Source organism: Temnothorax longispinosus, chromosome 1 (assembly GCF_030848805.1).
Source record: "Temnothorax longispinosus isolate EJ_2023e chromosome 1, Tlon_JGU_v1, whole genome shotgun sequence".
In the NCBI taxonomy this organism is placed as follows: domain Eukaryota; kingdom Metazoa; phylum Arthropoda; class Insecta; order Hymenoptera; family Formicidae; genus Temnothorax; species Temnothorax longispinosus.
In genome coordinates, this window is record NC_092358.1 from 22,750,126 (window position 1) to 22,776,146 (window position 26,021).

General features: G+C 35.2%; 1 protein-coding gene across 5 annotated transcripts in view; it reads left to right on the top strand.

Moving 5' to 3' along the window:
• Nucleotides 1–26,021, top strand: part of Con (leucine rich repeat protein connectin) — a 125,173-nt gene that overhangs the window by 18,968 nt on the left and 80,184 nt on the right. For 4 of the 5 annotated variants that reach the window (XM_071786584.1, XM_071786612.1, XM_071786575.1 and 1 more), the window contains one exon: nt 15,999–16,072. The exons of the other annotated variant lie outside the window; for it this stretch is intronic. The gene's annotated coding sequence lies outside the window, so the exon portion shown is untranslated. The remainder of the gene's footprint in view (nt 1–15,998; nt 16,073–26,021) is intronic. 5 annotated transcript variants of the gene reach the window in all.

The following is a 26,021-nucleotide window of genomic DNA, read 5'->3' on the forward strand; positions in this document are numbered from 1 at the left end:
GTCATTGAGTATCACGAATAATCTACTAAACGTTTTGCAATTATATTTATTTAAAGTTAAAAAGGTTTTTAGATTTTTTAATATATAAATATAATGTTAAAATTTAACTCTGAAATGGCAAAATAAATACGGGTGTTAAGATTAAAAAAATAATTGGCTTACTAAATATAAATCTGAATTTCAAAATTAAATGTAATATGATAGATAGATTGGATCTCAATTTAGAGATGTTCTTGGTTCTGAATGATTTAATTTTCTTTCCATAATGTACCTATAATTGATCCAATAATTGATAAAAATCTTATTAACTCTCTCTAAATAGTAATTCTTTCTCTCTTTTTTGTCCTTTTTATGTCTTTTTAAATTTAATTATAGCCTTAAGGAAAAGTATTAATTTTAAATTGATCGAAGAATGTAGGAAGGGAAAGAAAAGAATATAGTATACATTTTTTGTCTTGAACCAATTAAATATTCTAAGTATTTTAATAAATTTTTCTGAACCAATCACTTACCAGTTTACCATAATAAAATACTCGCGATCGATAATTAAATGTACCATGGTCTGTCAGAAGGATCATAATGAAATAAGCTCGCGTTTGCTCAGTCTGTGTGACACTCGAATTCGACCACGGGGTCGGCACGGGGTGGCATATGGCCACCGCCGATTCTCCTTTTGACATCTGTGTTGGCGCAACAATGGTTTCGGACAGTGGACCACGAGTGCTCGCGGCTACTTGACTTTTGTAATACAGTTACGGCCTCTCTCCCATCTTCCTTTTCTCTCTCCTGCTGTTACCTCGTCCTTCCTTGTCTATACGAGCCAATTCAAGTTAGCTCCCATTTCGGTCGAGTGAATGTTTGATTCGAGCACCATTCAGCTCTCCTCGTTTCCATCTTGTTCACGAGAATGATCGTCGTATTAATCCAATTTGGCATTAATTAAGCAGCCCGCTTCCCGCTGATTCAATCTATATATCGCTTAGAGTGTCATTCGTTCAGAAATAATGAAACACTTAGCTTCCCTACGATTTGTTCCCATTAATATCGAATTTATTATATACGTTATTGTATACAAAATGTTACATTTATATCAAGTTTTTTAATAAGTTTACGGAAAAAATAGTAAAATGGTTTAAGTATATTGAGAAATAGTTTTAAATAGATAAAAACAGACTACATATTTTTTGCATAATAAATTTTAAACTCTTTAACAAGATCGATTATTTATGAGATGTCCCGGGGACAATACTTTAGATATTTAGATTTTTCTTCAAATATCGCCGATTCGAACAGCTGTGGCTAGTCACGTTAAGCAGCGGCTGTCCGAAGGAAGTTCGAAATTCGAAGTTGTCGGAAATTCCACATAGATCTGGTATTCTATCGAAGGCGATCGCGCGGGCGCGCGCTTCCGAGGTTGCAACTTGGCGTCGAAATTTCTCTCGCGCCGCCGAGAAATCGATCGCACGATTCGGCCACTTTGCCGTTAGATGTTATATCGCTAGACCTCTCCGCAAAATTACTAGCAAACTCGTAACATCGGATTACTACCGGGCGAATTCCGTCAAAACTTAACGGCCGAAATCGAATATCTAAGTCGGCGTACGCGATTTGGTAACTTCGAGACTCTGGACTGTAAGAGACGAATACCTGGTGTTTACATTGGAAATTATTGTGCAATTGATTGTATTTGATAAGCAAAACATAATAATATTAATATCAGTAATGAAAAAGTAGTGCAAAAAGATTGTCTTTTGTAAGAAAAAATTTTGGTTAATTTAATAGTCGTTAGTGAAATATGACACATAAATCGTTAAAAATCATTAAAACTTGAAAAAGTGTAAATATATACTTGATTATTTTTATACAAATATTATTAATTTTATTTGAAACTTAACTTATTCTGCAATTTCGACTTATGCGCGAGGAATTATTCCTTTCTCAATTGTATCACTTTTTCAGATCCGTTAGAATTATATTTACCTAATACGTGCAACAGAATATATATGTTCTGTATCTTATAGAATACCTATCTTCTATAAACACATATAATGTTAAAAAGAGAATTAATCTAACAACAAATTAAAATTAACATGTATATATAGGTAAGAATATTTACTCGATGTAGTTTATCGTATTTGTTAAGTGAAGTTGAAAATGTTATCTGCGTAAGTGAAAATACACATGTGCCGACAAATCCCTTTCCTCATAATCTTGCAATCCTATTGAATGGGCCGAAAGCATCTTTTGCAACTTTGTATGTTTATGTCGTCGATTGCGCGCGAAAGATCTTCGCATATGATCCGATTTCGTTTTGGATTCAAATCGGAATTTATTTGAAGATGCGGAAGAGCTCTTCTCCGCTCGAGTTTCGGGGATTTCTGTATCACGACTAACGAGCCGCTAATAATTTCTGCTCTGCGGATTACGCCCGTAACAGGGAAGTGTTAATATTGTACTTAATACGTTAATATTGTAGTCTGGCGAATTTGTTAAAGATTTTATTACAAAATAATGAATTTTAGTGTACTATGGATATACTAAGGTTCATAAATGTCTTAACATTTCCGGAATCTAGGATTATTAAGTATTCTCGGTCGGATGGATAGTGTTTAGATATTCGTTATGGTTTAAAACTTGGTCTAACAGTTTCGCACAAGTTGATAGGTTTCGCACAAGGTGTGTGAAAGATTAAATGCGCAAGATTAAAGATAAATAACATAAAATAACTAAATTAATGAATAGAAAATATAGCCTTGTATTTTTAATAGTTAATAGTCATAATAACAGTCTTAATGAATAAATCCAAATGCAATGTGCCCAACCAAAGAAATGTCTAACAACTCTGAGATCCTGAAAGCCCAAAGGCATTAATAAATGTTAGTGTATAGTAACTGCTGAAAAAGATAATTCCACAAAAAAGGGGAGATGCGTGATTGGGTGTCGAATAGAAAATCAATCGATGGCGATGGTTGAATCGAGACGTGTGTTATTTCACTCGAAATAATCTAAAACAGCACCTCTCTGAAGAATCGCTTTTGTCGTCCGTGGATGAAGAAGGTAGATGTGAGAATTTCAAAGAAAAGTTTGGCGTACTTGCACTGAAAGGGAAGAGCGAATTGGAAATACAAGCGAACGGGGAGGCGCAGCGTCTCGGATACTCGAGAGTACAGAGTAATGTGGGGGGGGGGGGGAAGGGGAGCGAGATTTATAAACCTGTATCATCGAGGATTAAGCTCGTTCCACATCGTGTAGACGTGCAGCGGGCTGGAAAGGAAGGCAAGGGAACGAATCGGACTTTAATGAGCGCCTTTAATCTATAAATCTGTCTCAATTTAAACACGAAGATTATACCGATATGTTGCCGAACTTTGTAATATTGACCATGAATTAATATTGTCAATTCACTAGAGAAAATAAGTCTTTTTTACATTTGTGTATAACAGTGAATTTAATTATATTTTGATAAAAAAATGAAATAAGAAATATAAAAAAAAGAATGTGAAGATCTTCTAAAGATGACAGTATATAGCATTCAAAACGTTGACATTACAAGCTGATATTTGATCAGGGCATATGCATTATTTATAGAAGTTATAATTTATATGCATTGCAAGAACGTCGAGCCCTTTCTGCAGAGTCAACGATTCTTCGTTCATTTTGATCACAATTTAGATCACAATGGACGCCGATTTCATCAAATTTTCAAAGGGCGGGGCAATGCGTCGCACTCGTAATCCGGAAGTGACGCCAACGTCGTCGGACAACGCTTCGTGGAAGGGTATCACTTCGAGAAGGCTACCGCGAGAACAAATTGCAGAATGGGAGTACATAGGAGTACATAGGAGAGAGCATGCAACCTAAATTCCCGCTGAAGACCGGGACTTCCGGGTATTTGCATGCAACACATATACGGCTATCGCAAAATTGCTGTCACATGACGAGTCACGCGGAGCCCAATCCGAAATCTCGGAGATACAATCCGCAGCAAAAGTGCTATGCAAGATATATTCCATAACGCACAAACTGAAAAAAAAAACATGTTTCTGAGATCAATTTTAGTCGATCAGTTTTACACAAAATGTCCCATTAAAAACATGGATCTCATTTATATAATATAACTGTTCCAAATCTTTTTTGAGTTGCACTTTCTATGTATTATTATGGAAGGACGTCATTTTCAACAATTTATATAATTTTTGTTCTTAGTATCCTTAATCTTTGATTTATTGAAATAGCTTTCTGTTTTTAATTATAAAATGTTCCAAAAATATATTTTGTTATAAATTTTAAAAACTATTTTATTTATTTCGTTAGATAACATTTTAACAGCTTATAGCTAACAATAAGTTGAACCTGTATTTATAAGATATTTTGTATTTAAATTGGTCTTAGGAACACGCTCCTTTAGTTTATACATAAAACGTCATACATTATATACTTCTTTAATTTATCCACGTTTAAACACTCTATGTATCTTTTTAGAAATTAATTAACTAAGTTGCACTACAAATTTAGATTTCTTGTCAGTTCTTCGAATAAAATTAGGTAATTTTAGTTGAGAAATTATTGTTAGTTATAAGATTTATATGCTTTATAGAATTTAGGTCATTTTATATTTACATACATTTTATGAATAAATTAATTTTCTTTTCTCTCTTGATCTATGAATTATAAAAGATTAATCTTTAAATAGATACACGATGGTTAATAACTCTGTAGAATATAAATAGAAGAGTGTTTAAATTAAATGAATGTATGAGAATAAAACAAAATGAAGATAAGTGAATACAAAATACCGGCTTTACTCGGAAAGTGTGAAAAATGAGAAAAAGATCTTGAACAAACGAAAAGCGTATTCAACTATTACAAGTAGCTAGACTATAAATTCTCGATCTGCTCGACACGGTGCTGCCGCGATATTTCGGTATTGTAGAACATAGATCGCGCGAATATATTAAGCAGGCCGTACACGCGAAAATCGTGTTAACCATCGCGCGATAAATTCCGGTAGCGGGCGGGCGGGCGATTGGGGGGTGTAACGGAGTGGCTGTACGATTATAAATTACCAACTCGCCGGCGATCTCTTTCTGCTAACGAATCGCGCGTAATTTGCTCCGCCCGCCTGTGTGCCAAGCGGTGTTGATACTTCTGAATAATGCAGCTTACATCGACTTGAGAGGAGGAGAAGCGCAATAGGTAGTGCTTGGACGGACTTGAATTACTGAGAGAGTTTGTCTAACCAATAAGAAATATTCGAATATGTCTACGTAGTTTCAGATTAATGTCTATCATTATTAATTATAATTCGTCTTCATTATTATATATTATATTATCTTATTTAGATATTGCATAAAATGTTATATTCTGAATGTTGGAAATCATATTTCTTCACTTAAACTGAAAAAAAATTATTACTTAACCGCTACAACTATTTTGTAGCTCCTTTTTTTTAAATTAACTATATAAGAAGTAAATGATGCACACATAAAGAGTAAAGAGAAGTTGTAAAGAGAGCTGGGAAGTCTATTTAAAGATTAAATGCAATTCCGACTGGTTTGCGAAACGGACGACGAGTACGATTTGTCATGCTTTCAGCATCGTTCCTCTTGGATATGCCTTGTACGTTTAACACGGTTAACAAGAGAATTAAGTAAGACGTTATGCGACAGCGTGAGAGCTGGGGGATATACGGGTGAACTCATTTATCGTCGTCATCGTGTCGTTACGTTGATCCTGGCGTGTCGAATTCTTTCACGATGTACAAGCCGACTGGAACGAAAATTAATTCGTTCCGTTCAGTTTCGAGTTTTAGAGATCTGGATCAACAGTTTCCTAAGTGGAGGATTACCTGGAGGGAGGCGATAAGCGCCAAGAGGGCGGCAGAAAGTATCGCTAAAACAAAATCAATTTTATTGAATAAATTAGAGTTTCTTTTTTGTCTATTTGTCATTATTGTGCATTATTAGTGCTGTTTAAACAATTATCTGGTATTTCTCATTTCCTTCCAGAATCGCCGGTTAAACTATCTCTTAGACGTCTGGCCGTAGAGACGACAAGGGTATAATTTAAGAGGCTAGGTTCTGGTACTATCGCGCGTGATTCCAATATTTGCGTCGTACTCGGCCCGGACTTCGGCCCGGGTATTGTAAGTCAATCTCGTCGAGAGTTCAATCTATCTTACGACAAGATGTCGATTGATGTCTGAAATCAGAGTTCTAGGGAGCTCGTGATGTGCGGCGCCGCTTCGAGGAGGACCTCGTGATCAAACAGCCGCAAGATTAAACTTGTATCGTGATTTAACTTAGTATCACGTGATACTGCTTGCTAACAAATTGCACCGATTTCCTCGAGAGGTGCATATTTGTAGTAGAAAACAAAAAGAAGATAGAACAATTTTATATTTTTTGTTGAAAAATATAGAAGACAGTAAGAATATTCTCTTACTTTACACGTTGATCAATACATATAAATTATTAAAAATAATATATTAAAACAAACTAAACTTAATATTGTACATAATTTATACATTATACGTATATATATATATATATATATATATATATATATATATATATATAATTTAATTTATTTTATTGTATATGCCGTGTAACATTTAAATATATTTTAATTTATTAAATTGAATTTCATTTAGTTTTAATATATACGTTGTGCGGAATATGATATTTGGAACGTGATGACTACGTCTCAAGTTTGCTTCATATCCACCCACGGTTTCCATATTTACATTTCGCTTACACAGATGGTGCATTAACCCTCGCCACATGAATTATGAGAGCATCATCTCTTCCACGCGACCGCAAATTAGTTTCAATTACCACCGAGAACAGGCTTTGATATGATAACAGCCAAAGCGAGTCATCGTGGTGATGCATCAAGTTAGTACTCTAAATTTCAGGAAAGCACGCAAACAGCGTCAACAAACTTTTTTAAAAAATTACATCCTTGAAAAAGACGATAATTAGCCGTGGAACGTTTCGCTTGCGAAATAAAACTTGTAATAAATAAATAAATAAATAAATAAATAAAAAACAGTTTGTGCGCTCTTATGAGAAATAGTTAGATTAGCGTAAATTTTAAAATATTAGTAACTTAGCTCTGTAAAGTAAGTGAGAGGTAAAAACAATTTATAAAAAACGTAATAGCACATAAAAAGAAAGCTTAATATATATTAAACTGTAAAAGAACCGATGATTCTGTGTAAATGTAGGTAATATACTTCCTGAAATGTGTGCTTCTCAGAAGTATACTCTAACGCAATTGGTCGTAGCTCTAAATAAGACATAAATATCGATGATATTACCTGCACATCACGTGAAAGCACATCTTTCACAAAATTGATCCTCACCATCAGCATCCAGCGCACGTCGAAACCACTCTCTAGCATCCTTCTGAAACGCGAAGCAGAAGCATCACTGGGTGTGAAGCTGCAAGCGCGAAGTCGGTATCTCTTTCTAGGACATTAACGCGCCGCTCGCGCAAGATGTAAATATCGCAATCATGGGCACGGGGAAACTTAACGGGGGCGGGGGCAGGGATGGGGAGGGGGAGGGCGGCTTTCTCGAAATACGGTGGTACGTCGCGCGTGCGGCATCCCGACACGCTCGAACAGTCGGCGCGCTGGAGATTCGCGGACACGCGGAGCAACATAAATGCATTATTCAGGGAGAGGCGCCACGAGGCGCGGCACGGGGTGGCGGTAGTACACACACTCTACTGCGTTTACGTTACTTCCAGGAGATTAAACTTGCATGCGGCGCGCGAGCGAGCTATGAAGTATAGTCGCAGACGGCATGGCCGACATGCGACTTGCGCTCGGACAATGCACCGGACCGGTTTCGGATGTTGTTGCGTACCCTTTTTCGACCTTCCCCCATGCTCTCTCCCAGGGGAGAGAGCAAACAAATTTCGATTTTATTACGTATCGCGAACGCGCGCGCGCGCGCGCGTTACGTGTGTTTTAATAGAAAACAGATGAAGCTGCGTGCTCCTTCGTGTTCCTTCGTTTTTATACATACAAAAATGAAGAAAAGTGGATTATAAGGATAAATTTAACAAATAGATATGATACGATGAGTATGAGGTGTGACAACGAGATGGGTTTAAGATAAAAAGTACACAGGAACGATATGCAACAACCTGATAATGCCTGAGGAAAGTTTAAACCTAATTATATGAAGCGATATAATGTTTACGGTTATCCACAATGTTAATCCCGTTGTAGTTTCCAATTTCGCATCGGACGTTAAATTTCCACGTGTAGGTATATTCCACGAACGTGACGCGCACGTACTCCGCTTTGTTTCGGAAACCGATATCGCGCCGCGGCCGGTAGCAGGGTAGCGCAGCACGTCCCCTTTAACCCATTAACCCAAATAATTGGCGATTCGCCAGGACCGGCTAGGACGCGCATTCTGGGCCTGATGTATTGCTCGAAACCGCGTTAACTTCGCCGCTTAAGACCAATCCCACCCCGCAACAGCAATTCCATTAAGTACAATTGTAAGCGTAAGCGATTGCCCGCTCGATCGTTGACATCTTAACGTCGTGCTTAGACACATGGCGCATATTTTGCCTGCAATTTGCCGTCACATAGACGCGATGCATTGCATCAATGTGTACAAAACATCAGTTACCTAAAATTTCAACTTCATGGAGTATTTTTATAAATGTATCGTGATAACACAGTTTGATAAAAAAAAGAACTCCCTGAAATCATAACTTCTTATAATTTTCTTAATGCTGAATATAATTTTGCTCCCGGAAATGCTTTATCACGTCATAGTTTTTAAGATATTTCAAATTAAAGTGTAAAGTAGTGTAAAGAGGGTTATTTTAATATAATTTATCATGCCACAGTTGTGCGGTATATGACGTGCTAAAAAAGTTTCACTCCCTTTAAAACTAAGTTGGAACTATCAATCCTTAGAAGAAACTTGTTGTGAAGATTAAGATTAATAAAATTTTTATGAACAAAGATTAGATCTATTGCGTCACAGGAAGCTTGTATATTAAGAAATACATGCAATCTGCTACCATGTATTAATTTTGTTATATTCAGCATTAAAAGAAAATTATAAGAAGTTATGATTTCAGGGAGCTTTGTTTTTTTATTAAACTCGTGTTATCACGAGACATTTATAAAAATAGTCTATGAAATTGAAATTTTAGGTAACTGATGTTTTGTACTATTAAAAATAATTGTTCTTTAAGAATAATTTGAAAAAAGTTATTTTCTTTCTACTATTCACACGTCGCATTGAAGTAATATGCTCGCGCGGTGCTCCAGTTTTTACGAAATGTTCGCATTCTTTTTCTTTCAGGAAAAATTGCACTAAATTAAGAAAATTATGAAAAAATGCTGTCAAATTAAAAGTCGAGACGCGATCCCGCGATGCGTATATAATACATCACGAGTGTGCTAGCTCTTATTCGAGAGAATATCGCGGGGAAATCGCGTCAATTAACCGAGACCCGATCTGAAACGCGGGAGCGACATTGATGGGAGACGACGAATTCGCGTTTAGAATGATTTATCGTTCGTCCGGGTACATCGGGACGTGCCACACGTGCGAGCAACGATTACACGTGTGCGTGGAAGTCCGCTACGAGTCCGTATATGAGCGGAGAGTCGTTAGACAGACGGTAGTAGTGGTGTTTGCGCGTCAGTAAGGCAAGGAGCTGGCTCGTCTTGACGTCGTGACGAGGGTTGAGGGAGGGCGGACGTAATAGCGACAGTGATGACGAAGTAATGGAGCCGAGGCTCGCGGAGGATTCGTGGAGATCTCATCGTCGGGGCATGCATGGGCTCGATTCCATCCCGTACCTCAGATCACGAATGCACCAAAGTCGTTTTGCATTCCGGTCGAATCGGATCAATATTCGTTCTTCGTTCATAGGGTGACCTGAAAGAAACAAAGTATTTTGGATCACAGATACAGTACTATTTTTGCAATGTTATTTAAATTATCTAGACTGAAATAAAATGCTAACTTGTGCAACGGCATATTTTATGTACGCGTATCGTTTATTTGAGCTTAAAATGAGTATAATTCAAGCTACGCAATCGATTTATTTATGAAGTGACTGGAATACCGGAGATTGATAAGGCAGCAATGTTACTGTTTTTCGATTTTGACGGTGCGCATTTATGTAATTTGATAATTTAATCAATTATGTAAACGTGTAGCTTCGAAAACGCGTATTGTTAGTTGTATAAATACTTTATGTCATGGCGCAACTGACTCGCATTTTGTATTCGGATCAATTTGACAAGTATTGTGCTGTTTCATCCATAAACAATGAAAGGTTATCTTCGTAATTATTTAATTATGAAGCTAGATGAATATTTGATAATTCGTTTACGAAAAAGTTTCAGAACATATACTAGGGGACTTATCAATGTATTGACGCTGAATCATAGATAACGTCGTTAAGTTCAAGAGATGGTAATAAGTTACCTAGTAAAAAACTTTTCAAAGTTGACATGAAAGTTTCGTTATTTTTTTACTATTAAAATAGTTCTTTATTATTTTCACTTTGAATGTTGTTAAAAATATTTTTCCTTCTTCAAAAAAATATATACAAAACCTAATATGTATAAAATAATATAAACTAAAACTAATTTAAGTTTCTTAATTAAAGAATTTCTTGAGTTAAAAAAATTCTTTTTTATTTTATCATCTATTGATGTGAAAAGCTTTATTTAATATTTACCTATTTATTTAGTATTTATTTAATACTTATTTTAGAAAAATTATGGAATTGTTTTGTGAAATTTTATACTTATAAGATTTGTTAAGTTAACTTAACGAATTTCATAAATATTAAATTTCGTTAAGAAAATTAACTGCCCTTAAAAATTTATTAGAATTTATGATCTCTCTTTTTCGAAGTTAAACACCACATTAATATAAGACAAAGTCTCTTTAATATAAGACAAAGTCCCTCTTGCGCAAAGCTGCTTCATTACTTTCTCTCTCTGTCTCTCTTTCTCTCTCGCGAATTAGTAGGATGAATTTTCCCACAGTGAAAATTTGCCACGAAACCTTAATAAGACTAGTTTCGGAATATCCTTTATTCTCTGCGGAGTTTGCCCTCCCATTTTCCTTCCTCCATCATCGTCTACTTGCGTTTTTCGACGATGAGTGAATCATCCCTCGACCACCTCGCCCCCCGAAAACTTCGTTCCGCCTTTAGCAGTGGCGTTCCGGGTATAAGCGTTATTCCCCCAGCTCGTAACTCGATAACTCGATAACTCGCCTGTTATCCGCAAGGTGCCGAGTAAATTTAAGAGGCCGCTTAAAATTCTACGCCTCCTTCCAATGAGGTCCCCTCGAGCCGATAGATAGATCTCGACCGATTCGGACCGTTAGTTACCTCGAAGAGATTCTTTACGAGAAGTACAGGAACTTCGTTCTTTTCCCATGTCTTATGAGACCAACAGATATTACTATAAGATGTTTTGTTCTTTTGTCATTCTTTTCTTCTCAATATTTCGATTAGTAATGAAATGAACAGACAAGATGTGAGAAATAAGAAGTACAAACGATCTTCCGATCAACTTATTACTATATCGATAATTTGATCATATAAGAGATTAATTACAAATTATTATTTTAACTATATCTCTCTGTCTATAGTTACATATAATTTTTTTATTTTAATATAATAAAGTACTAAGAGAAAATTAATTTAATACTGGATGAAACACGTTTGCAGCTAAAGGAATTGTCGAAAAGCAATTCCTTCACAGATCTGACTCGGCAGTCTATAACTCCGCGAGTCGCGCTTGTCGGATTCGATGTAGCGGCAAAGCGATTCCTCGACGAGGACCGCTAGCGGAAAAGAAAACGGCGCCACGACGCTAGTAGACGCTGTAAATCACCGTCGAGGATTTACCGATCGCCGAGATGGCTTGTTCCGATTTTTGTCTCGTGACACTTATACAGGGTGTCCCTTTTATTACAGGCTCCTTTGTTGATTTCGATAGATTTTTCTCAACAAAGATGTCAGGAGAGTTTTTTTTGAATAATTAATGATTAGAAATAAGAAAAGTACCAATTGAAATATTGAGAAGGAAAGAATGACAAGACAAACTTTAGTAATCTCTGTTGGTCTCATAAGACAGGGGAAATAAACGAAGTGAGTTCTTGTACTTCTTGTAAAGAATCTCTTTTGAGAATTTTAAATTTTAAAGAAGAAAATGACAGTAAGATGTTTTTTTAATACAAGCTGACTTTAAAATAACAAAAATTGAAACTATTTTACTTTTTGATGGCTGCTATAGTGCTGCTACAGCCAGAATTTGAATTTTCAGTTTTCTATTGACAATGTATTGATAAAATATTCATTTACAGTGCAAACAGTATTATTGACGTACAATTTATTGGAATTAATGCCGATGATAACAATCGAAGAGGTAATCGAATGGAAGAGCCGTGCCTGGCATTTATTATAACATTTTAAGATATCAAATTTGAAGGCTTGGTTGATGGCCTGGCTAATGCAATTTAACGTATTGACGCATATTTATATGTGCATGCGATTTCATCAAACAAACGGTTGTGCAAATAAATTTGATAGTGCTCGCGATATGGAATATAATAATTCACTTTCAGGTCGCATTAATTTTTGTTGAATATCCCGTAACGAATTTGACATTAAACAAAAAGACAATAGATAATTAAGGATTTTATTTTAAAAAGTGTTATTTATGTATTGTTAAACATAACACATGCGCACACATGTACGCAAACATGTACGCACACATTTACAAAACATATTGAAAATATAAAAAGACGCAAAAAAATTACAAAGGTAAAAGTTAGGTATAAATAAAATTTATTCAATTATGAACAAGATACGTATAATAAAATATTTGGTACACTGAGAAAAAAAATTTGTCAATCCCAAGAAATATTTAGTCCGATACGCGTTCAACTAAACATTTTAGTTACTTAACTAAACATTAGTTGAATTAATTAATTCTTGATTGAAGAAGCGAAATAAATTGTTGAAACAACTAATATTTAGTTAACTAACTAAAATGTTTAGTTGAACGTATCGGACTAAATATTTCTTAGGATTAACAATTTTTTTTTCTCAGTGTATATAATTTCAAATTAGAAATTAAAAATACAAAAATTATAGTATCATTTCTCTTTAAAGAATTATGTAATGAAACAATTAATATTAGAATGCGTGTGGATAATTTAAGAGAGAGAGATAAATAGTATATTGTACAACTAGTAGGAAAAGTGGTCGATTCTAAATGAGTGTGAAGTTGCTCGCTTCGCTCGTGCGACCATCACACTCATTTGGGCTCGACCACTCTTCCCACGAGTTGTTCATACTATTTTTCCTAACAAGAGCGTGAAACAGGCCGCTTTTCGCGCTTGTTTTACAATTTCATTTCTCCACTAGTTGAGAAAATGTCACTCTCGCGTTAAAATTATTTATGATATATATAACCTATAAAACAGACCGATAAAATGACATCGAACTTAACAATGCGTAGAGAGCTCGCAGTGGTGTAATATTTGTCAGCTCTTTTTAAATCGGGTCTCCGATTGGAAACTTTACATGTCGCCTCGATATACTTAAATCGATTTAAGAGACATCGGTGGCGAATCGCACGGTGGTCCTCCATCGTTGGTCGATAATAATGTCCGGAAAAACGCCGAGGGCGATATAATAAATCGAAAACCCACTTGATATAAGTGTGTTCGTGTGCCACCCACGCACACGTACAGACAAACGCAGCCGTCCACTCTCAACGACGAGAACGTTTAACTGCATTCCAATAAATAACTTTTATGTGAACCGCGGCGTCGTTCTCTCGCCGAAGATTTAAGAACGGCAGTAGTTTAGGAGACAAGTTCTGGGGGGTGATTCGCTCCGCGAGCTCCCTAATTTCTATTTCCGCCATGACGTCACGTTTTCTCTCATTCCCGCAAGCATCCCTTGAGCGTCGCGGAAGTCGTTACGTGGTCGCATGAGGGTGACTTTTGTGTTCCGTGACGATGACCGCGTTTTTTTCTCTCATACTCTCCTTTCGGCGGGATGTCTTGTTACCACCGCGTCAATGATTAATAGCGGAATAATTTTCGTAACAAAACTACATTAAATATATTTGGTAAGAAAACGAATAAGTAGTTCCTCGTAAATCTTCAAATAATTTCGACAGAAGAGATTTAGCAGTCATCCTGTTATTCTCATTGCCCTCTTTGAAATAAAATTTTAAATAAAAAAAGGATTTCCTAAAAAAATGCTTTTACGGCGATTCGTTTACTGAGTTTACAGGATGTCACGGTATTGTCGAAATGGAAACTTGGCCGTAGTGTAAATAACGTCGAGAGGACGATTGATTGAAGTGAGTGATGGCTAGTTTCGTTTTAGTTTCGCGAATGATGGTTAGATTTCGATAAACGAATCGAGAACGACCGTTTGTCACATGGAGTCGGCTATTTGGGAGAAAGAACGTTGCGGATATCTTTTTTTATGATACTGTTTGATTGATCGTAATATAAAAAATATATAGAAAAATATTAAAAATATTAAGCACATATGATCAAGGTCCGTCATTGTTATTGAGAAGTTAATTTTCAGGATTTTTATTGTTAATAACAAATTTTTCATAAAATCTGATGGTTTTAACGATATATTTAATCTCGCAACAGAACCGTTCCAACATGTTACATATCATAACTGCATGCATAAATATAACTCTTAACGATAAATTGCCTTTTTCCGACCTTTCACAATCTTCTATTCTTCTAAAAATTATGACTTGATAAAACATTCCGAAAATTAAAATTGTATAAAAAATGATTAAAAATGATTAAATATTTTTTTCACAACACCTCCACGGAAAGTTCAACTTTCTATGTCTGTAGAGAGGGTCGAAATTGGCCACTCTCGGGGCGAGAGGGGCTCTCTACTGGCATGGAAGTCGAACATTTCCATAAAGGTATTGGGAAAAATATCGTGTGCACCTCGGGTCGAAAGCTTCTTCAGACTCGTGTGATTGCCGCTCTCGCCTTCGGCTCGGGCGACAAACTTCACACTCGTCTGAAAAACGCAACTTTATTTCTCCCCTTGGTGCACAATATACTATTTTAAATATTTTAATTTAGAGGAAGCTATTTTTGTTAAATTACGTATTATTATTTGACTTTTAATTTCTAAATTTGCAAGAGAATAGTAAAAAAATCACTTTTCGCGGTCACGAACGACGTGCGGCTCTACCATTCGATTAATTATTCGTATTCGTAATTTGATATTCCGCGCGCGCGACCCAATATTCGTGCATAGCCGCGAAATAACGACCGAATGGTTTCCAAACGCCGCGGACAATAAACCGGATTAACGTCGCTTCATTCTTGCGGCAATTAATGTACTAGTTTTGTCGCAGGTATATAATGCAGAGGTGTTAGTAATATGGAAACAATTATAGTTAAGGGGGCAATTGCATGGTTGATCGAATTTTATATCTTTGTCTCAACTATGAGATAGAAATTCAAATATAAATCAACTGTGGTGGCGGGAAAGTGGCTCAACAGCATCACAATTAATTGATCAATTCGAAGTTGAATTATTGAGACAACGATTTCAGGAATTCTTTATCTCTTTAATCGAAACTTTTATCGGGTTGCGCAATTAAAAATAAAATACAGCGAAATGAAAACGTTTTGACTTTGCTTCTGGTTATCGATTGTTATTTCAAATATTTATTTTTTTATATAGTTTTTAATAAATCTGATAACTTCGCTTGCATACTTTTTCTCTAAACTTTTTAACAGATACAATTGTTTCTGTTTATGAATTAGTAAATTAGTTAATAGATTAGTTTTTATATTGGAACAGAAGAGAAGGAGAAACCGTTCTTTTATATGTTGTATATATTTTTAAAAGTTGATTTCGCTTTAGATTCATTTATTAAATTTATTACTAATTCTGGATTTTTTTTTTTTTTTTAGGTGGTCTAGTGATTTTATCCAGTGCATAGAAAATCGGTTAATTCTATATTTGTGGCGACGACTAGAGATTTTGGGTAAGTGATAAAATTACTATATAATTATATTATAACGATGTTAAAGTATAAAAATAGTAGGAGAATCGGAATTATTTTAAAGAATCGAAGAGAGAGACAATATAATATATATTCTATTTTTTTATTCAAACAAACGATTTGAATTAATAATAATATACATGTAGTATAATTATTTATTTAAACGAACAAAAGAGCCATGGATAGACATTCATAATTAAGTTTTTGTTTAATCTGTTATTTGTCAAATGAGATTGAGATTTGCCCCTCTTTCCTTCGATTCCCCGTCGCGTCGGCCTCCATTATTGTTTTCCGGCTGTGGACATGGCGAAGGAAAAGCAGACGTCTATTCGTGAGATGCGCGGACGAAACATCTGGCCGAGGAAATTTAATTTCTAAGCTTTAGCTCTCTGCACTCTCGCTTAGCGCTAATTCCTCGCCCTTTGTAACTCGATAAAAATCGACAGTCCCCTGTCACGCCTCCTCTTAGTCTCTGTATCAGAGAGCAAAAAAAAATGAAGGCGAAAAGGCGATAACCTTCGCCAGTTCCCTTTTCCACACTGATTGGAAATGTTTGTCTCCGAATCGATCTATGATCCAAGTCTGCTCACCATCCTCCTTCTACCATCCACTGCCTTCAGCCACTGGAATTTTCCTCGTACTGCGAAAAGCTCTTTCCTACCGAGAACGCTTCGATCGGTCGTAGGAACAGCTTGCCAATTCTCTCTCTCTCTCTCTCTCTCTCTTTCATTTATTGGCGGTTTCTGCTGAAAGCTCGAATCGAAAGTGTAAGGAGAAGAAAGAAAAAAAGGAAGGAAGAGACGAGAAAGAGCAGAAAGATTACGGATGTTTGAAACTTATTTGTGTTAGGTTCGAGAGAGCCGCGAGTGCCGGTATCAATTGAAACGACGTCAATGTCGTCTAGGTTCTAACGTTGTTTTTGAATTTCTTTACGTCTTAAGTTTTACGAATTCCCGTTTCCTCCGGGTCTCGATTTAGTGTGTTGCATTCTGTTGCCGGGATAACTATTTGTAAAAGAAAAGCTCTTGTGTAGGAAGGGAGATAGAAATACGCGATAAGAAGAACATAAATAGATTAATTTGGAATTATCTAATGAATAATAAAATTAATTATATTAAATGAGTCATGATCGTTATAACAATCGAGTAAATAGACATGTATCAATATATCAATATACAGTTGGGCTAGATCTTTTTGTGCCTAATAATAAAATTTATGTATATATTGTTGCTTCGTAAATTACGCACCGTTACTGTCTTGAATCGCAGTTTGAAATTGATGCTAGAATAGTACAATCACATAATTAAATTGATTAATAAAATTAATATATTGAATTAAATGTTACATATTTACTATATTTATATACGATTGTATTTTAATACTGTCCTTTTAAATCGAGCAATTATATGTATGTCATAAAACGATTTTCGGAATGAAAGAAAGCAAAAAATACATAGCGACCTAGATTTCTGAGATCCTTTCCCGAACCAGCAAAAGCTGGAAGACGCGAAACACATCGAATAGGACGAACCGTCCGGAAGAGTGCATTCGCTTTTACGCGGGGATAGAAAGCGCTAGAATTTTCATCAAAAGCACTGTTTGCAAATAACGAATGAAGATAAAAAGTGAAATAGAAAGAGAAGAGAAGTCTAAGGGAGAAGGGGAAAAAGAGAATTTAAAAAGAACGACGTAGGAAAAAAATTAATTTTTCCGCGCGTGACATCCTTTGAGATAGCTTTATAGCGAGAATTCCGCGGACGCAGTCACCTCCGGCGAGGCCTTTGCATTCCTCTCTCCCTCCCTGCTTCTGCCTGCAATCCCCTTTACGCTGCTGTTTTTTCTTAATGATTCGAAGGGGTCATCCATCCCTTCTCACCCTCGGGCCGACTAATGTCATTGTCATGTTGACTGTCGACAAATCGCCCTTTGAAGCGAGGTCTCATCCTATTCTTTCTAATATCACCCCTCGTATCCTTCTCATCTTCCACCCTCATTTCCCCTTCGCACGCATAGATACGTCATTTCTTTTTAGAGTGCCCGAAACTAGGCTTTTTCGTACAGAACGAGAAGGGAAACGGAAGAAATGTAGGACGAAGGTGGAAAAGGGAGCGTGGAGTTGGTATCACGCGCACCCGCCGCGAAAAATCTCCACCCTTATTTCCAGAAGGCAGCAAGCAGGAAATCAGCAGCGGGCGAATGGCTGGAATCAGATTCTACCGAGCCTTCCTTCTTCTTTTTTCCCTCTTTCCTTTCCGGGGCGGAGTGTTTAAAGCCCGTGAAATGGGCCGTCTCCCTCTCCTCCCTGCTTCCCTCGCTCTGGTTCGCCGATTTTCTTGCTCTCTCCCTTTCGCTTTCGCTCGCCCTGCAGGCTGAACTTCGACGCAGGGGATGCTCCTCGCTAATGGCTAGTAGTAGTTTCTCCCGAGGCTCGAAGGTTTTTTTGGAGTACCGAACTTGCGGTTGCCGAAAATTTTAATTGCGCCGTCGGCTAGAACCTCGCCTTTTATTTCGTATACGCGTTACTCAATGTTTAAATTGTACGAGATGTTTCACAATAAGTTTTACTTCGAAATTCTTGATTACAAGAAAAAATTATTACGGAAAAGAAGATACTCTCTCTCTCTCTCTCTCTCTCTCTCTCTCTCTCTCTCTCTCTCTCTCTCTTTTTATTTCTCACTGAAATGTAAATCTACAAATATTTCTAATATTCTAAAAATTGCTCTTAAAATATTGTCGAAATTTTAAAAATTCTTATAATTTTTAATATCTTTAAAATATATAATTTTTTTCAATTTTTAAATTCTCTGCTCTTTTTTCACATTTGAACGAAGCGAGATTATAAAAATGATCATAAAAAAGTAAAATATTTCCATGCAATACAAGGAGAAATTAGATACATCTATTAAGTCCGGTATCTAGGTATTATCAAAGTGTTGAGAAATATTAGTTATCTGTCCATTAGAACACAGTATATCCTTCCAATTACAGTCGACCAGGTCCGAATCGTAGGTTCATCGACCTCAGAATTTCGTATCGGCCACGGATATTGTTCTGAAATAACGCCTGCCTCCTCAATCCATCTCCGCGGCGGCCATGATCGATTGTGTTTAAGCCAGACGAAGGAAAGAGACGCGGATAATATCGCCCGCCGTTCTTAAATTCCGATTTATATTTCAAACTTTTACAAAATAACGATTCGCGCTTTGGATCTTATAGTTTCCTTCTTGTATTCCCCTTTTCGTTTGTCAACCATTACTTATAATTTTAAAGTTACAATATAGAGAAACTTATCTTCCTTTCAAAATATTGATTTATTATTTAATCAGAGATTTTACTGTTATTATATATCATTTATATATTTTATTATAATCACTCTTATACATATATATGTTCTCTTTTTTACACACACACAAAAATAAGAAATATTATTCATGCACAGAAATATAGATTTAATCTAATTTATTTTATTGTATAATTGTATGTATGTTTCTTAAATCCATAAAAATAATTTGTCTAATATAGAGAGTTAAATTATTTTTTATATTGGTTTAAATTCAATACGTAGATTAACGAGGGATATAGTTATTAACAAGGGATCTAAATTTTAACAAAAATTGTTTTATCAATTAATTTCGGTCTGACAAGCTAAAAATAAGCGTCGTTTGTTTGAATTCCGCTTTGTGCACTTTTGTAGGATAAAATGGAGAAAACACGAAATCCCGATAACAGCTGATGTCCAATTAATTCAAAGTTGATCGTATTTATTTCCGTAGTACTTTTATCAGAGGTATCTTTATTTTTATTTCGCTGAAACAATATTAGCCAAGCCATTTTGCGTGTTTAGGAAACTCAGTTGCATGGAAATTTATTTACATTTTTTTTTTATTAAATACCTTTTAAATTTAAATGCTTAATAAGTCATTTATCTTTAATAATATTATTATATTATTTAATAAATGTGTAATTTTTTATTCTTTTTTTACTTTTTTTGCAATATTAATTAATTAAACATTAATTAAAACATAATATTAATTAAACAAAACAATCGCATATTTTAATTAACGAAAATAATTAAAGTGAATTATATTTATTTTCAAAAGAATAACTTTCATAGAATATTATATTGCAAGTTTCAATTTGTGGTCTCTTCCTTTCACTAAGGCAGTAAGTGTGAAATAGGACTCAACGTAATATAATGGTTTAATTTCGAATAATGATTAAATTGTAACTGCTAAACTTTCGATGTTATGAATTATATTGTGGATATATGCATATTTTAATTAATAGTAATATACCGATGACTCATCACGTTTAAAAACGAAAAGATTGATATACTTTTCTGCTCAACTATGGTCAGCATGCAGATCGAACGGAACGTTTGATCGGCTGTAGAAACTCTTCCGAAAGGGAAAAATTGCGGTAGATATTCCAGTCATGCATATACTATGCGCATCGATCGGATTGTGAATAGAAACGCCGTAGCTAAATCGCCAGTCGAGCAAAAATAGCGATCGGGTATGAAATACTTTCGCCATTACTATCGCGCGACATAGACATCGGCCAGGTATATAGCATCAGAGATCGCACGAAATATCGGAATACCGGAACCGAACGAGATGTGGAATAAATATTCCACCCGGAGAGTTACAGCTACCGGGCTTGTAATCCCTAACGAACCGAAAATATCCATATTTCCGACCGATCGGCAAAGCGTCGAAACGTCGCTTCCTCCATTAGCGAATCGACCCGATCGAATATCGCAAAAGTCGAATGCCGGAGACCGACGATTGAAGCGTGAACAACGTTGTCGAAGCCGGAACAACGATGTAATCGACTAGAAGGTAGAATCTCCGTTATCGGAAGCCCCATTATTTGAATGTCCAACTATTTCAATATTCCGTGTTCTGTTAGCCGAACGGAATAGCTACGTGTATTAGACTATCTCCTTTCCTGTTAAAATAGGAATATTTTACGCAATTTATTTTCTAGAGATGAAGATACGTATATTTAGTTTTGAAATTTGTGACATTATTACGAGAACTAGGAGGGTTTTAAGCTTAAAAATTGTTGCATAACAAAAAATATATAATGACATGACATAACGAGAACGTAAGGATCAAGCCAAAATTATCATTTTTATCTCCCCAAAATCACAGTTTTTATCTAAAACATTTTCCACTAATTGTAAGATATTTAATTTGATAAAATGTTTTAATACTTTAGCTGCTCCGTGCCACATATATGTTTTTTTGTAATCACGTTAGAACAACACAATTTTTTTACAAGAGTAAGTATGTTTAGTTTTTGCGAAACGTTTGCGAATTTTTAAGTCACGGTAAATTTACGGAAAAAACGTAGAAAATTAGGAAAATTGCACGTGTAATATATATTCTACAATTTTCATTTTAAACACGATATTATGGAAGCAATTATTTATGTTATAAATTTCATATTTAAGAAAGGTCTCACACACATATATACATATACAAATATATATCATAAATGTATTATCTTTTATCTTTGTATCAGCTATCAACTTGTTAAAAATGTATTTTTTATTTTTACATTCTTTTAGTTTCGAACTTTTCATATTTAATTAAAACAATTTTAAAAATGTGAAAACCATTGAATCTTTCTCTCTCTCTCTCTCTCTCTCTCTTTTCAATTATACATTTCATTTTCTAAAAAATTAATTGAAAAAGTCGTTGATTTAAGATAGACATTTCATTCGTAATAATAGATAGATTGGAGAAATATTTTTATGCATTGCGCTGTGACATCGTGAATCTGCCAGAACGACAAAATGGAGAGAGAAATAAATCTGATTTCTTCCTTTGGATTATAAGTCACGTAAACGTCGAAAAACACGAAGAGGTAACTAAACTGTAATCCCTCGGCAGAGAGATGTACATACTTCTCGTCGACTGAGAACACGGAAAATTGTGTGCCACGGAGATAGATATGTATATCCACGGTGTCGTGGTCACACACGGGATTACCCGTCGTTTGACTCGACGAGCGATGCAAATCCACGGAGAACGCGCATATGTCGAGTTGTATTCGACGGTATTTAACCGTCCAGCGCGAATGCAGCTTTACGACTTCGCAATAGTAATTCGAATGCGCCAGTTACATCACTGTCGAAATCGCACCTGGGTTGTCTATTAGTCTAAAAGTTTGCTGGTTTTTCGTTAAATTTTGTTTCGAATAAAGTTAAGAATTTAAATTTTCATTTTGATTAAATGTAAAAGGAAAGATGGAAAGAAAGGGAAATAGAGAGAAGAAGAAGAAGAAGAAAATAAGAAGATAAAATCTGTATAAAATATAGATATATTAAATATAGATATATTAAATCCAAGAAAGAAAGAAAGCTAGGCGATGAAGGATTGATATCGCGACGACTGGAAAATGGAAAATGGAAAGGGGTCTTTAAAGGTCGTGCTCTGCACTCGTCAGGCTTCCGATTTTAGAAATACCACTTAAAGGTCATCGATATTCCATGGCAGTGCCACAGCTAAAACGACGTGAAAAATTCACGACGAGACACGTGAATTGCCAATGTGTCTCGCTACGCAGATACTAAGTGCCTCATGAAAGATAAATATTTATAATCGTGTTGAAATAAGGGCTTCGACCGTGCCTACAAACGGCGCCCTGAATAATCCTGAATCGTCGAATAGACTTCATTACATGCTTCATTTATGCAAAAGATTTGTTGTTTTTCTCGTAAGTTCTGTGTTAAATAATATTAGGAGTACGAAGTTCTTTCAAAAGAAGATTGAGGAAACTTCTTTCTTAGGCGGAAAAAGTGTATTGAAGCTGAACAGTGATTACAGCAAAAACTCCTATATTCGCGCATCCTTTCGCACGTATATTTTATCTACTCGCAACGTGATATTTTCCGAAACTAAAACTAATTTAGTTTTGCGAAATGAAACAGAGCTTCTACTTGCATAAATACGTTCTTGAGTTTATGACGCGGAGCGGTATTTATCGCAAGCGACCGTAATTCCTCAGGTTCTGACGTTGAATCTGATGCCTTTAATGACTAACGCACTAATTACGTCGCGTTCGACATCAGTTTCGCGATATATCGCGCGTCGCAATTAGCGAGATGGATCGTTTCTCGCGCCAGATATTATCCTGGCATTGCATAATGTGGACCGATTAATAATCGCTAGGCGATACCATTATTGATTGTTTAGTTATCGTCAATATATTAAGCTGTGCGCGCGCGCGCGCGCTTTACTAAATGCTTTTGCATTTATATACAAAACTTGTATGTTTTGTAACCCGTAAGCTGAGTATAAGCGCGATGCACTTTACGCTGTAACGCTTTGAAAAACGACGAAGATCGAACAAGCAAGTGAGAACACACCGTAAATTTTAACGCTCTCGCATGCCCGTTACGCTCACAACACAGTAGTCTCGCATTAAATTTTATACGAGTACACATACATACGAACTTTATAAACGATAAAAATATGTGAATGGCATTGATGAGTTTGCGTTATTTACATTGATACAGTTAAATCCATTTTTTCATTTTAGTGATTATATTATAAAACAGAAATAAATTTGAAACGATAAATAGGAAAAAAATGACTGTATCAAAGATTAAGAAATTTTTAATTAACTTAATTGTTTTAATATAATTGAAGTTACCAAAGAATTTTATGTAAAATAAAAATTATCTTTTTAAAATATATTTTTTAACATATATTTTTATAATCATTAATGAAAAAAATTTATTTATTTTTAAATTTTGTTTAATATAATATTGTTAAAAATTATTCAAATTTAAAAAAGTATTAATATGTTGTTAATTTTATCATTTCTAAAATAATTTTTTCGGAAAAATAAAGTACCTTGTATAAAATAATTTTATTTTACATTTTAATTAGTTTTTTTTATAAAGAATTCTTTTTTCGTTTAGAAGATCTTTCGGATTTTTAAACTTAGATACAAGAATATAGATTATTACATTATTTTTTATGATAGATTCTTTAATGCTTGCTTAATACACACGCGTATATATTTGCTAAGCAAAAATTAAATTCTGTGTTTAATTAAAGAATTATTAAAAAGAATTATTAATGCAATGATCTTACAACTTGCTAAGTTATACGCCTAGTGTGCGTTTATATTATATTATACACACACTATATGTATGGTTATTTATATATAATAATTCAATTTTATTCAGTTGTGAAATAATGGAACTCGAATTTTTGCATTCCCGTTATATATCAATAACTTTTTTCCAGAGACATTAGTTAATAAAATACAAAATATATAACGCGAAATCTATGAAATCTAGCTACTACCATAAAATATTGTGAAGTGTCAACGAGTATTGAACGTCAACGTGCATATCAAAGGAAGAGCTTCGCTCCAACCTCTTCGCTGAATCACGCTCACGTTTTATAGATTTTATATAGCATTTAAACAATTTACAAAGCCATGCACACTGTTCTATTGTCGCGTTTATTCTGTCATTGAACTTCCATTTGCTTTGGCTTCGTTCAATTGACAAATATATAAGCCTTCCGGATGCACTTGCAATGCATTTCATTGTACAGTCGGGTTGATTGCACAGCGAGGAAGCAATAAATATAATAAAACGCCACATGGAAAAGTAGTACAATTTTTATAATTAATATTGTTTATTAATATTGTTTCATCAATTTTCTGAAATAATTAAAAAGTTGCAAGTTTTTGTTCGCATAATTGCTCACCAATGCATCGTCATATCGTTACGCCGCCGCCGCGCGGGCCCGTATATTCCTATTGTCCGCGATTCATTTAGACGACGCCTCTCCTAGGTCTGTTTCTTTTTTTCCCAGCGGGACAACAGTTTCAAATTTTCAGGATGTGCATTTCGCACGCCAGACGGGGTGGAGTTTCAGAGCAGTTTCAGAACCGCCTACTCTTTTTTCTCACTTTCTTTTTTTCACAGCATTGCTTGTCGCAAACTCGATTTGCAGCCTCGGCAATTGCTGATGATGAAGTCGACAGCGTATGGATTGACACGCAATGCAGTTGTGAAATCTTTGCAATTGTCCATTCTAGAAAATTAAACAATAATTTTTTTGTCCCACTGCATATAATTGAAATACATATCTCAAACTATGGACGATAAACTTCTACTATAGATGATAAATATGGATGATAAATATGGATGATAAATATAGATGATAAATTAAATTACTGATAGATCTTTGCTCTATCAGATAAAAGTATAATAATATTACTTTCGTCTATACATCTATATAGATATTTATTATTTATTCGTCTTTAGAATTATTATTCTGCATGTATTTTTACATTTAGTTTACATTTATTACATTTATTATATGATTTTCCGCTATACATTATATTTCATTCTGCAACCGAACACATTATGGATTAAAAACGATAACGGTGGTATTATTCGACACGCGAGTTGCGCCACGGTGTGCCATAATTGGAATAATATTGGTATGGCAGCAGTATATAGAGTGAATAGACGTGTGTGTGTGTGAACGCCCCGCGGGTGCTCCGCGGTTTTCGTGTTGCACCTACGGTTTCTCCTGCGCGTGCATTATTAATGGAAATTCCGGGTATAATCGTCGTATCTGCGCGGCTCGTTCTTGAAATGTCGCACCGATCTTTTCATCTAGCTTTGTATCTCCCACTGTGTGAGTTTGTCGTGCTAAACGCCAACTGCCGTTTGAGTCGTATCTCGTGTGTTGACATTGAACATGAGAGTCTGTAGATTAAACAAATACAATTTCGCATACTCCGACCGAATTAACTATGTCCTCCTCATTTAAGGCTAAAGGTCATGTGAGTCATGTCTTATATTTTAAAGGGCTGGGAAATGTTTTATTATAAAATTTGAGCAGAGATTTGTTTAACGGTTATTAAACAAAGATTTTACGTGGTCAGT